The sequence below is a fragment of the Pararge aegeria genome, chromosome 5 (assembly GCF_905163445.1).
Source record: "Pararge aegeria chromosome 5, ilParAegt1.1, whole genome shotgun sequence".
Taxonomy (NCBI): Eukaryota; Metazoa; Arthropoda; class Insecta; order Lepidoptera; family Nymphalidae; genus Pararge; species Pararge aegeria.
The window spans coordinates 10,436,494-10,450,303 of record NC_053184.1 but is presented as its reverse complement, the minus strand read 5'-3'; the positions used below and the strand labels follow the sequence as shown (position 1 = coordinate 10,450,303).

The 13,810-nt window shown below is 35.2% G+C and overlaps 1 protein-coding gene across 3 annotated transcripts in view; it reads right to left on the bottom strand.

Annotated features, from left to right (window-relative positions):
* Positions 1–13,591, bottom strand: part of LOC120623662 — a 36,985-nt gene extending 23,394 nt beyond the window's left edge. Inside the window, exon 1 of one of the 3 annotated variants that reach the window (XM_039889823.1) lies at positions 13,407–13,591. The gene's annotated coding sequence lies outside the window, so the exon portion shown is untranslated. Of the gene's footprint in view, positions 1–8,123; positions 8,445–13,406 lie in introns of those variants that run through there. The other 2 variants (XM_039889824.1, XM_039889822.1) reach the window with 2 other exon arrangements.
* Between the last annotated feature and the right edge of the window lie 219 nt (positions 13,592–13,810).

Sequence of the window (13,810 nt, the reverse complement as noted above, 5' to 3'; positions counted from 1 at the left end):
AGTTGAAAGGGTATCATCGTCTGTGTTATGTAGGTTACGATCTCGTAATTTGTAAACAGACAAAATGACCGACCCTAACTTTCACGTGTCAGCTTGCCGCACGAAAACAAATTGTTATTTCGATCTATAGATCAAACATAATAGCATTTTCGGGGAATCTGTTTAAAGATTCAGGTCAAATGTCCGTACCTATTTAGCAAAGTAGTAAGCAATGCACCTACCTACTTGTGTTGTATGGCAACTAACAAAAAGAAAGCTATTTTTTACACAGGGATAAACTTCAGGGCGATATTTTTCTGATTAAACTTTTACATCGCCATCGTCGGCTTCAATAACTAACTATAAAATATATCTCTAATTTGAGTTCCTTTAAATCAACAGTGAATATCGGAAGCAAGCGCACTGCACCTCAGACCGCAAAGCGACTTACCATTAGGTGGCATTACAGTCAAGCGCTAGTATACAAATACAATATTTTAAATAACTATTTAAAAAAATACTAGAAATACAACATTATACAAAACAGTGTATCTTCTTACAAAAAATATAATAAACTCCATAAATATACCATAAAATTTCAAATAGTAAACAGCAATTCTTTTGGGATTCACTTTTATCATTTTGTAATTATTATTTTTTTATGCGATTTTTTCGCTGTTCACAGAATATCGGACTGGTACCCACCCCCTTCCTTCCAATAGGCGTACTTGCCTTGTTTATTTTTGTTTCCCATCGATATAATATTAAGATACATTATTGTTTGAGGCCGATGGAGTTACCATAAATAGCTAGGCAGGTACCAAAAGCTAACCTATTAACCTATTCCTAGTATTAATCAATAAGTAGAATTCTTTTTCACAATGGTTATTGCCCAATTGCGTGTCGGACGGTTGTTAATGATGGGAATAGAACACGCAAAAATCTAAACAACTAGGTAGGTACGAGGAGATCATTATATAAATATACTATGCCAATAGGCTAGATGGCCTAGCCCCAAAGTAAGCGTAGCTTGTGTTATGGGTACTAAGATGACTGATAAATATTTTTATGAATAATATACATATAAACACACAGACACTGAAAAACATTCATGCTCATCACACAAACATTTTCCAGTAGTGGCCCACGGCCTTGGGCTCAGAAAGCAGGGTCGCTGCAAACTGCGCCAATCGGCCGTCAAGTAGATCCGTGAATGCCTTTAGAATTTTTAAAGTAAGTGAGTAAATTACTATAAAGAACAGCAAATTTACATTTCATTAACATTAAAAAAATATTCAGACATATAAAACTATCCCCCTTATTAATAAACGTGAGATGACAGCACGTTTCAAAAGTAAGAAAACACTGCGTTAGTACTCCCAAGCTACGCTACGTTTATTAATTAAATAAGGGGTTATAAGCTAATAGCTGCACCGAAGGAAAAGTTTGTAAGTGATATGAAAAAAATACCCTCTCAAATTCCTAGTACTTACTATTCGCACTTTGAAGTCTTTCTTAGATCATCAGCAGCCTTCGTTAGTCCACTACTTGGCTAAAAGCCTCTCCCAACGGGATAGTTTGCCCATAATCACGCTTCTGGGCAGACGGGTTGGTTCACGCTAATACCAGTTCTCCATTAAATTCTCTTAGACGCCTTATACGACACCGGAAAGAAGAGAAGGGTTGGTGTCACCGGTATTCTGATCTGCCGTCACCACACGGCACCTTTTTACATTATGCACCACAATATTATAGATATAGGTACTTACTTACCTATAGAGGCGGATGCAACGGTCCCAATCAACGACCGTAACGGGTCGTTACGAGTTACATGGTAATTGGTAACAAAGAAAAGTATTTTGATGTTTTAAGTGTTAAGGTTGATAAGCGGAATTTGCATAAGAATAATGAATTTAAAATCTTAACTACAACACAAATTACAAACGCGAATGTGTGTTTGATTGTCCTTCCTTTACGCCCTAACTAAGCAACCTATAAACTTGATTTTTGGCATAGGATAAATAATGATATGTATTATCAAACTATATACATGTTATGTATACTGCCTACTCAATAACCTGGTGTTATATTTATGTATTGTTCTTGTAAAATACTAAAAGCTGTTTCTGCAAAGTTCGATGTTCTATATACGTATTTAGGCTGTGTTAGTACGCTTTCGCATTGAATTTTATGTGTGATCTTAAATTGCAGGTTTGTACCTAGTAGGTACATATTGCACAATGTCATGTGACCATAGACTAACGTGCCAAAAAATTTAACGTTAATCTATCATTCTATTTTAAAGGCCAAGTGTCTTAATTTTGCAACACAATATGGTTAAATTGACAAACTGATGCTATTTTCTTATTGCAAATTCACAGTAGGCTGCTCACACCAATACTTGAATCGTAAAAGCTTTGATAGTTAGTTCATAACCGGTAAAACCGGTGTGCAGTATTGCCGTGACCTAAAGTACTTACTTGAATCTTATTATAGTCCTGACTACAGATAACAAAAGCTAAATAAGATGTACATTGTACATACATAATATACGATTAGATATTATGGAAATTTATTAGGGCATTACGATACATGCTTTAATTCTAATTTAAAACCTGTGTTATTTATTTTCACTGCTGATAGATATCTATCTAGCAGCAGTGAAAATAAATAATACAGAATAGAACTACTGGCAATAAAAAAAAGTTTAAAAAAACCCTATTAATATGAAACGATCATTGGCAACCCGTTGGAAAAGTTACTGAATAAGGCATTGGGCAGTTGTGATTACATAACTGTACAACAAACCATGTCAATACTTTACTGATACTTAGGGGCTAATGCGGGCGGATACATCATCGACGTTGTACGCCGAAAAGACGTTGTGAGGATGAATTGAGCAGGGACCTTCTGGTTTAAATATTATAGTTTAATTGTGTTTAGTTTTTCTAGAAGAAAAGCCTTGTGTTATCTATATGTATTGTGTTTCTTTAGTTTTTATGTGGTTTGAGCCTTACAGAGACAGAAATAGAAGCTACCCAATATGGTTCATGCATTATAAAACGGGTATAAAAAACTCAATTTGTGGCTAACAACTGGAGTAATGCCGGTCGTGTCGGGAGTGTGCGATGCCGTCACCGCTATAATCGGCGAAGGTCCGTCGCCATGCGTGACCAACGACGGTTCGTGTAAGGGTATTTCACACTGTATACTTTTACACATGCAAACTTTGCTACCCTATCAAAACTATTTGCCTACTGGCAATACTTTATTGCTTATACAGCCTATAGATTTAATACGTTACTTACTATACTGTATATTAAATCAACGGCCTTATCTACATTGTGAAAACAGAACATCTAAACAATTTTCGTAGCGTATGTATGTACCTAATGTAATGTGATATTTAGTAATAAATCATCATTAGGTTGTTAGGTACGACTGAGGTTTGTCGAGTTTATTGGCAACATTATTTTATATCTCCGTTCCGTCTAAACCAATAATTATTCTTTAGATTCGAAATCTGTTCTTGTTTATTTGAAGAAATTTGGTGAAGATAGACGATTAAACGTCAGCAAATGACTCATGGAAATGAACGTGTGATTGAATTAGAATTAATTAGTACAAGATAAAATTATCTTGTACTACAATCTATATTTATATTATTAACCAGTAATTAGATTTAAGTAGGTGGTATACTGGTATATAATAGTATTGGGTTTCGTTCTATTTTCTTTGTCGTTTTTTTTCATTTGCGATTCGATAACCTTTTATTCTGTTCTATCCTCGGCCTTTCTGATAGCAACTGTAATAAGGACGCATGTGAGCGATTCCTCGTCTAACCAACAATGAGGCGATCATCCGCGTGGTCTTTTGCCTTCCACAATAAAAATATCGAAGAAAAATGGAAAACCTACTTTTATTAACGGCGAGCGGCGTTTAGCCGGTCGCGATCGTGAATGACATTGTACTTTTTTTTTAATTCATAAACATACCACACATCGAGCAGTAAGAAATTGGCTCTGTGTGAAATCGAAAAAGAACAAAGTATTGTTATAATAAATTTCAGTACAACATTAATACGTTTGGTTATTATGAGATTGGAATGTTGGCAATAAGCTAACTATTACAAAGTCCTTTTTAAAGCCATGGGAGTAGATAAAATATCTAACTGTTCAATTTCTCAATCATTAAGGCATAAACCGTTATAATATATCGTCATCTGCCAGAATAACCGGATGACACCAAACCTAAAACGAATCGAAACGTCTTTCCAGTTATTCTTTCACAGATGAAGCACAGGATTTAGCTCCTTAAGTTACTCGTAACTCACCTAAAAGTTTAATTGAATGTAAAATGTTAACAAGCTTAGCTTTCATTGAAATTAACTTAACAGATGCCGGACATCCGTCAAACGCATTGATTGAACAATACGCACGTCTACATGATCAGTCTCAGCCTTACCTCCTTTTTGCAAAGGCAAAGGATAGGAATTAGGATAGTTATTTATACTCCGAGCATAGCATCTACTCTTCAGATAGCCTGAAGCTATATATGTATGTCATCAAAGGAATTGAGTAGTCATCAAAATTCAGATCGCGGTGGCATTTTGCACTCAGCGTTTGCATTTAAAGTTAAGTAAATAAATCCATCCTGAATGTATATCGATTAATTATATTTTATGATTATCAGTTATGTACTAGTGATTGTCTATAAGTAACGGAAATATTTCCCATACAAACCTTTCCCATTTATCTAGCCTTTTTTGGAGAGTTGTTTTAAAAAACGCTTTTGAGGGATTTTATTTCAAAACTATTAATCTAACTGCAGATTTGATAATATTGCTGATATATGAATGTAATTTCATAGAACGTCGAAAACTTAGGACTTTCATAGAATTCTTCAGGCTCTAAACTTAGTCTGGTCAAACACGCTAAAGCTTTATTTTAAAAACATTTGAATGGGATTAGCTACTACCTTACCTACTTATCTATCGTTCATCTATTTCAAACTCAATAAGAGTACTAGTGTTCCTTACCTTAACGGTAAGGAACCTTCCATAATGAAACGGGGTTAAGGCCGTAGTCCACCACGCTGGCCCAGTTCGTATTGGTGGACCTCACACACCTTCGAGAACATTATGGATAACTCTCAGGCATGCAGGTTTCCTCACGATGTTTTCCTTCACCGTTGAAGTAAGTGATATTTTAATTGCTTAAAAACGCACATAACTTAGCGAACTCGGCCCCCCGAAAGTTAAGTCGAAGTCCTAACCCCTCTGCTATCACCGCTTCATTATTATTACCAATATTTTATTTAAAACAACTTACACTTTCTTTAACAGTAACTTAACTTACAAGTTAACTTAAAAGCGCTCGTCGCTTGAGCACTGTTACTAAGGCTTGAGCTAAAGGTTTCTTTACTGCTGCAATCACATATTGCGTTAATAAAACTAATCTTTTTTATTTGTCCACACATTTTAGGGAATCCCTATAAGATTCTGGTTTAATTAGGCAAAGAGGAAATTGGATGCGGTCAATGACAGTTATCCTTAGAATGACCGACAAAGAAATGCGATACCTCTTTGGTTTACTATGAATTGGACATAAGGACAGAAAAATAATCCAATTCTTCTTAGACTAGTTTTGTACTCCTATTTTGTTCTATTGTTTATATCGGTTATCATCATCATCCCAAAAATATGTATAAACATTCGACTGTGACGTTTTTACGTGGCCATAAACCTTTTTAATAAATAAATTTTATTGACAGACTGAAATTGTCTTTCTAGAAAAACACAGATTGGCAACGAACAGTGCAGCGGTAAGCGCTTCGGTTTTAAGTGAGAGGTGCCAGGTTCATTTATTATTATTATTATATATAATAAAAATATGTGAATTTATTAATTTTTGATTTTTCTCTGGCCTGGTGTGATGATAAGCTTTGGCGTGACTATTTACAACCCTAACGATAAAGACGTGCCGTAGAAACCAATAAAGCAAATAAGGGTTTAATCTAATGCGATAACCCCTAATTGGTTAGCCCGTTACCGCATCAGACTGCATCAACACCTTTCAGCTGGTGCAATTGCCTTCGAGGCCAACTTGTACAGGTTTCAAAAATGAAAGATGGCATTCCAGAGACGCATCTTTTCGTTATTGAAACATGCGTAAGTGATAAACTACCAAAACACGTAATTTCAGGTTATTTTGCTATTACAGTAGCCGTGGTTCAAGTGGATTATTTTAATAACAGAAACTGTCATTATAACATCTTTATTTATGTAGCGATAACGAATGAACGTTTTAGTAAGGAAAATATAATTTCTGCAGTTGTACAGAATACAGATAACCTCTGTGTTGTCGGCTACAGTCATGCGTTTAATAAAAGAATAGAAACAACTTGTTTGTATTTTAACTGGAGGTTATTCAAGCATTATTATGGGCGGCATATATATTTAGCACCTATCGAACAGCAATTACTAACTATACATTGTGCGACCCTGCTTTCTGAGTCCTTGGCCGTGGGTTCGATTCCCACAACTGGAAAATGTTTGTGTGATGAACATGATTGTTTTTCAGTGTCTGGGTGTTTATCTGTATATTATAAGTATTTATGTGTATTATATTCATTAAAATATTCAACAGCTATCTTAGTACCCATAACACAAGCTACGCTTACTCTGGGGCAAGATTGCGATGTGTGTATTGTTGTAGTATATTTATATTATATATAATACGTTTTAGCTGCTAGTGTTCGAATATTTCCTCGCTTTAGATATAATATAAGCTACCCGGTAAGTACCTGATCCATCCCTTTGTTTGCTTAAAAATAGAAAAGTTGCCTTACGGTATTTCTGTAAGTTTTAATTTTGCATTTGTATTTGTCGTTATATTGTGCTGCCACTGGTCCAGTTCATTAGTATAGTATCTCACACACTGGAGTTATATCTATCCCTTTAATGCTAAAGATAAGTACTTATCTTTAGCATTCATAACAAGCCCAGCGGGTTGATTCGTGTGCATAGACGGTATTCATGCACGATACAAAGGAGGGGAACTTAAAAAGCTGCGGGCATGTATTACCGTCACTGCTCGGAATCATGTCCCTAAAGAATACTACGATTGAGTAGAGTGCACTTTTAAAGGAGACAGACGTTTAAGACTATCGCAATCTGTGTTTGGTGCGCAGAATGTAACTAATTATTACAAATTTAAAAAAAAAACTTTCATTTTAATTTATAATTTTTAATTAGACCTACTTTACAGATGACTACCAGAATGGAGAAAGGACTATTAAGAAAGCATAACATAATAATTATATTATTGTATCTACCTGAGCATTCTGCATTAGGAAATGTCAGAAATATTGGGACTTGGCATCGTATCAGACAGCGTTCCTAGTACTGTCGTTATGTTAATCTATTTTAGAATCCGCATTAAATTATTGATTGCCTCTTTTTCACTATAAGAACCCAAATATTTATAAAGGACAATGTATATTTATATGCCATTGGTTGCCTGGAAGAAATCGCTATGTAGCGATAAGGCCGCCAAATTGTATACGTTGTTTTGTTATACTTTTCTTTTTGTTCTATGTACTATTTGTGGTGTGCAATAAAAGTATTTTAATTCATTCATTCATTCATTCATTCATACGTTATAGGTGACCCACTGGGCATAATGTTGAGTCCCTTCTTAGCAATTGTACGTTGTGAATTCAACATTTCAAGTGTCGAGTGAAACGTGCTTAGAGAGCGTATTTTGTAAGAATTGAAGTATTTTATGTGGTGAGGCGTAGGTATATAGAAAAGAGAAGTTTCAAATTTCATACCTTTAACCTATTAAATACATGAATTACGAAAATGGCACGAGCAATGGTAATACATTGACACCTATAAATGCAATATTTAAGTTAGGTTGTTTTAACGGTTTCTGTATTTTTGTCTGTAGGTGTCGTACGAGGCGACTAAGGCAACAGCGTCTTCTGTGCTACTACTACTTTATACTGATTACGGGCAAACCTCCTGTTGGGAGTGATGATGTAGGTATGTCACAGACTAGAACCAGACAGACTTGGTGCATTATAAATAGGTAATCCTAAAAATAGTTTTAAACTCAAAATAAAAAAAAGGAACGACTTACACAAGCAAAATAAAGCAACTAGCCCGTTATTTGAAGGAAACAAATCCGCACTCACTGATCACTTCTTGTAACTTGTCTTTACCATAACTTCTCACATGTCATCAAAATACATACTTTTAAAACGTGCGCATGTTCAACCGGTCCCGTATTTGGAAGGTAGTCGATGTAAATAAATACGCGAACAGAGAAAGTATAACCACAGGATGTATTATTTACATTCAATTATACCTCGTAAGAAATTGTGAGTGAATACGTCTTAACTCGCATAAGTTTTCGTCGCTAAGAACTGCACGGCGCACGCCGAGCCACTCCGTCACGCTGCTAACAACTGGGCCGCCAATATACCTAATGCGGGCTCGTTTCTCTTACTTTTTGCCTACTTCGCGATTCGCGACTCGTCTTGTCTGCTCTCATGTTTTAATTCAAAGTTTTAACGTAACGAAAAGTACGTTAAAAATTTATATTTCTATTATGTTAATTACGATCGGTCGTGAAAGTTTACAAGCTTATCGTTATAAAGTTAGATTAGGTTAGGTATGCTGTATAACCCTGTTCTAGTGCAGATGCGAATTAGCCTTAAATTCCAGACATCTATCTCTAAACATTTCAAGCCTAGAAGCCTGGAATTATGCCTAAATCACTAAGTATACCACATGTATCTACCCTAAAAACCTTATTAATGAACGTGTAATACGGTGGAATAGTTATGTCACAGTTTAACAGACATCCCCTTTAAAATGTAGAGTAAGAATAAACACTGTCTAACTATTTCGCCGTTACGCCACGTTTACCTATAAATAAGGCCATGAAAGTAGATCGATCAGAAAATAATATTTCTGTTTATATTATGGTCTAGTTATTAAAAGCAACTAGGTATAATACAAAAATATTCATCCAAACATACTACGGCACTGCTCCACAATCAGAACTCTGGATTCCTGCCTACTTAATGAATGGTGACATAGCAAAATTAATGATGTCGCAGGCGTACACGAGACCACGGACATCCATATATGCTGAGAACAATGAGTGCGATAAAACACGTTCAATGAATGACTTATTAACACAGGAATAGCTCGCACAGATACCAGGATTGATTTATTTCAATGACCGTCTTATTCACAACTTATTATCAATTCTTACGAACGCACATTTACCCATAGGATTTAAAAATCTAGACATTAATAATAAGGATTAAGGGATATTGATTTCAATTAGTTCCTTCTTAAATTTTAATATTAATAATATAATAATTATATTTATAACTGTCGGTCTCTTGCAATTTCGTCCGCGTATAAGTCAACCTTAAAAGATAGACATATGCTGTCCCGGACTTTTTCTTAAAACTGGGAAACAACTATGTAATACATGATTTATTGAAACTTTAACCGCACGCAGCGGAAGCTCTCAAAAGAAAAAAAACCCTGATTTTGAAACATTCTTTAGCTTAATAGCAGCATTTTTGCTATATATGCATGAGGATATATAGCCTTCCGCGATAAATGGGCTATCCAACACTGAAATATTTTTTTAATCAGACCAGTAGTTCCTGAGTTCATTAAGTTCAAGTAACCAAATAAACGAACACACTCTTCAGCTTTACAAATTAGTGATTGATAAATAACATCGGATAAACTAGACGTCTATAAGTTATTAGTTGCACGTTGCAATTTTATTACATTTTACATGGTAAGTAAGGCATTATTATTAGATACTGTAAATGTGATGACACCATTATACTAACATGTAAGATGCTCTATGACGGCGATAACTATTTAAATTAAGCCCGATGGTAAAAGTTTTAACAGATCATGTTACTGATCAGTTACCAAGTGCTGACCAGTGGCTATATCATCTTACTGAGTATGATACAACAGTCTTTCGTAACAAATCCAACAGGAATCCTGAATCTGCAAGCTTGTATAAGTAGTATGATTAGCCAGAGAATATTATTATAGAGTTGAGCAATCTTACCTATTAATTCAACCAATTCTAATACTAATTTTGTAAAGTTTCATTCGTTCATAGTTCATATCAAATTAGCAAAGAATATACCAAGTGGCCAACTATGCATCTGTCTCCGCTTAACCAATTTAGGATTAAACGACGGTAAACAACCGACATAGTTATGTTGTTGGATGAAGAGTAGAGAGGAATAACATTATCATAATTGGAGGTCGGCGGCGATGGAACCGGTTTACTGCTTCAGGCTTGGCGCTGACATGACGTCATCGGTGACATCATTGCCGAAATGAAAAATTATATGACAAGAATATCAATAACAACTAAAATCATGATGTTTTTGAATATTTTGTAAAACAGTCCCGGTTTTTATTTTTATAAACAATGGTTTATGTTTATAAAAATTCGATGATTTTTGTCAACCTCTCCCAAGAATGTTTATTGGAGCGGCACATGCGTAGAAAACGTGTTTTGGAGTTTCCGAGTGGAATCGCTTGTAATAAATAATATTTTGGATTACCTATACAGGACTGATGTTAATTGTGTATGAAAATATGTCATTCTCTTGGTATAGGGTAAATAATAACTGTTTTTTATTGGTATTAAAAGTAGGCACAAGGCCGGACATCCAAAGCAAATATTTTTTTACGAAAATCAATGTCACGCTCTATAAATATTGAAACAGTGATAAAATACACAATGTTTATGAACTATGTTTATATCGCTGACGTTATAACTGAGATGGCAAAAAATGTTTATACAAAAGTGAATATTAAAGGGAAGGTATATGTATTTGTAAACAACCGTTTCATAATCAAAGCTTCCAAAATTTTGGTAATGTTCCAAAGGATCTGGTGAAGAATGAGGTGCCGATTGTTTGCAATAAATTCACCACCGAAACGTATAGAATCGACCTTACGTAATATACTAGTTTACAAGACCCCATTATGAATCAGTCAGTAATCAGACTAGGTATATTTTATTAGTACTATTATTAAGACTTTTACGTTATTTATGTTACTTAACACCAGAATGTTGTCCTAGACAAGACTGTATGTATTGGCAATTCTGTGGTTAGGCACTGGTGATAAACCTACTACGAAAGGGTTATAATTTTAGTAGTATATGTCTTTCTGTCCGTGTAGACGTTGTACCTCTTGTCTCGTAAAACTACTTAGTAAGATTAGGTGACCGTAGTTGTTGGCCTCGTGACAGCGTTTTTACATACTTTGTGGGCAAACGGTTTACTTTCTGCCTTATTTAGTAACCTAAAGTTGCTGACATAGCAACTGGCAGACAAGGTGATAATCTCTAGAGATTCTACTAATGAGTCCCGGGATTCAGAAGAAATTAACAGTAGGTAGGAGTTAAAAGTTTGATACAAAGTTTAAGTTTATAGATCTTTACCTCACTAATTGAAAATCCGCATGACTTTCCAAATACGTATAGTGTATAGGTACCATATTATTTAAGAAGTAAATAGAAGTACCTACGACTGGTACTAATTTCGGCAACGTATAATAGTCCGCGACGCTATGTTTGCGCGGAATTTTTTATTACACCCTCGTGACTACCTATTTCAATATATACCAAGTCAATCGAAGCCCAGTATAGGTATAGTAGTTACTTAACACACAAAGGTACACAGAAAGTCGAGGTGTGGTTTATTGGAAATCTAATGGGGTTTAATAAAAATAACTGTCAACAGAAAATGCTGTATTAAGGTCGCGGGGCACGCCTTGTCGACCACCGCCCATATCACCCCCTACAAAAAAACACCCTACACCTCAAATAACGATATGCTGGGAACCACACAGTTGTACAGCACCTTGTGGAGCTTACTCCTATGTAACAAATCATTTTAGATAATATCGCAATGTTTTGGGGATGCAAATACGAGTAAATCTACTTATAATAAAACTAATAGGTAGTTCCTGTTCAAGTACCAAAATACATTGAAGATATTTTTGAGGGCACTGTTTTTTATTCATTTTCGTCTGTATCTTAGTCGCCCTAATTTACGGTACTACCGATTTAATTGAAATGTAACTTCGCCCGATTTGTTTTCATACTAAGGTCATAGCATACTTTTATCCCAAGTTCAGCACAGTTCCCTTGGATGTGAGGGGATGAAAGTTTTGAACGATTTTACGTTTTATTTTTTGCACATGAAAGGTTGTATTATCGGTTCAGTTTTGTCAGTAGATCTAATGAATATGATTGGTGAATGAGAATAGAACACCTTAGTAGAAAGCACCAAACCCCAAATTAAAGGTTTAACGATACTGATACTGAAATCACTATTCTTTGATAGTGATAGGAGCTGATACTAACGGATGCGAAATCTTATTCAAACTTCCAAAGTCAGACACCCGTCCATTTACTGACTTGGGTCAACGTTGCTACCGCCGTTGCTAACCGCTATTCAATAGTTTGTTAAATATGTTAAAACACATTATATCGCTATCTTTACTATCTGTTCTTAATATCATAAAGCTGAACAGTTTCAATGTTCCTTTATTTGGAACTGACGGAAGGTTAGAAGACTATGTAGCAGAGGGCTGGGTTCCGTAGTATACGTGAATGATCCCGTCTCTACACAAAATGAGTCTTGTTAGTGATATAAAGCTGGCCTTTTCATGCGGTGATAGCCTAGGTTAGGGCTTCGGCATCCCTTACGGGGTGACAGAGTTTGAACCCCGGCACGAGCCTCGCAAATTTATGTTTGGATCCGGGCTTTCCTCGCTCCGGACGACTGAACCCATCAGACGTATACCTAGGCAGATTATCTAATTTTAGGATAGAAGAGAAATCGACGTCCGTTTTTTCATTTTCAGGACGGTTCTGGCATTATTTCTCCAGTAGAGGCTATGGAGGAATAAATAAGTGTGACTCGTTGCAACTTCTTTTTTCATGACGGTTCCCAACGAAACACATCCAATGAACAGTGTTGAGTCGATGGGAAAAAAATCCCAACGAGTCAGTGTGACATGACTGGGTGTGACTCGTTGGAAACTCGCCCGCAGTTTTTTTTTTGTTATTTTAATAATAAAAAAGATTGTTCGATTATCCCATCATAAGTGCATTAAAGTGAATGTTGTTATTTTCTCTAAAAACTTTTATGCGTAATTATCGTCTCCTGAACTTCAATGCAAAAAAAAGTATTCCAACGAAACTCAGTAGTTACTACCGTTTACTGTAATTTTACAAATATGTAGATATGTAGCTACATGGTTTTTGATTGACTTAATTAATTTAGAATGTTGTCTTATTCATAAATTAAACTCAACAAGTATGCCTAATTAATACAATTAATATTACCCAAAAGAAAAGAAATAATACGTCTTAGATTTCTTCTCTTGCACTTTCACTTTAATAATAAAGACACCACTTGCACATTTTTTAAAGAGGCCGTAGATAAAAATAATTGTTAACGAGTCGCAAGGCACAGCAAACTATGTAACCACGCTACAACCACGAGTACGAGACTTCGCGAACTGGCGCCGGGCGCGAATCACAAAGAGTTTGAAAATTTGAATTGATGCTTCATTCGCGTTCATTCATTTCGTGATCATTCCAACCAAAGAGAATATAAACACTTTGTAGGTTTCACATATGAATTTCAATTTGAAATTCCTATTTTCACTTATAATTCTTTAAATAAACTAGAAATAAGGATTTACATACTTTAAATATGTTAGTTGTTAATACTAGAATTCAAATAT